At 68.8% G+C, this 320-nt stretch overlaps 1 protein-coding gene across 1 annotated transcript in view; it reads left to right on the plus strand.

Annotated features, from left to right (window-relative positions):
- Nucleotides 1-320, plus strand: part of HMCN2 (hemicentin 2) — a 44,145-nt gene that overhangs the window by 39,919 nt on the left and 3,906 nt on the right.

The raw sequence follows: 320 nt of genomic DNA on the forward strand, positions 1-320 counted from the left end.
CCTCCCCACCCCACCGGTGGTGGCACGTGGCTCAGGGAGAGCTGAGCTTGCACCTTTCCTCTCCCCCCACCCCCGCCGGACACTCCCTTGCTTTCCCCTGCCCCCCAGCAGCCCCTGCCTGCGTTGCCTTCACCCAGGGCCCGTCCCTGACTCAGCAGGACCCTAGGAGGGACAAGATGTCCCGCCAATTTTGTTGCAACCCTGCAACTTGCACCGGTGGCCCCGGAGCAAACAGGTCCGGACGGCCTTGGCCGCAGTCAGTCCCCAGATAGAGAGCGGGGGGGGGGGATGGGCTGAGGGACAGGGGGGGGTGGGGGCCC

This window comes from Aptenodytes forsteri, unplaced genomic scaffold (genome assembly GCF_000699145.1).
Source record: "Aptenodytes forsteri isolate BGI_AS27 unplaced genomic scaffold, ASM69914v1 Scaffold136, whole genome shotgun sequence".
NCBI classification, from domain to species: domain Eukaryota; kingdom Metazoa; phylum Chordata; class Aves; order Sphenisciformes; family Spheniscidae; genus Aptenodytes; species Aptenodytes forsteri.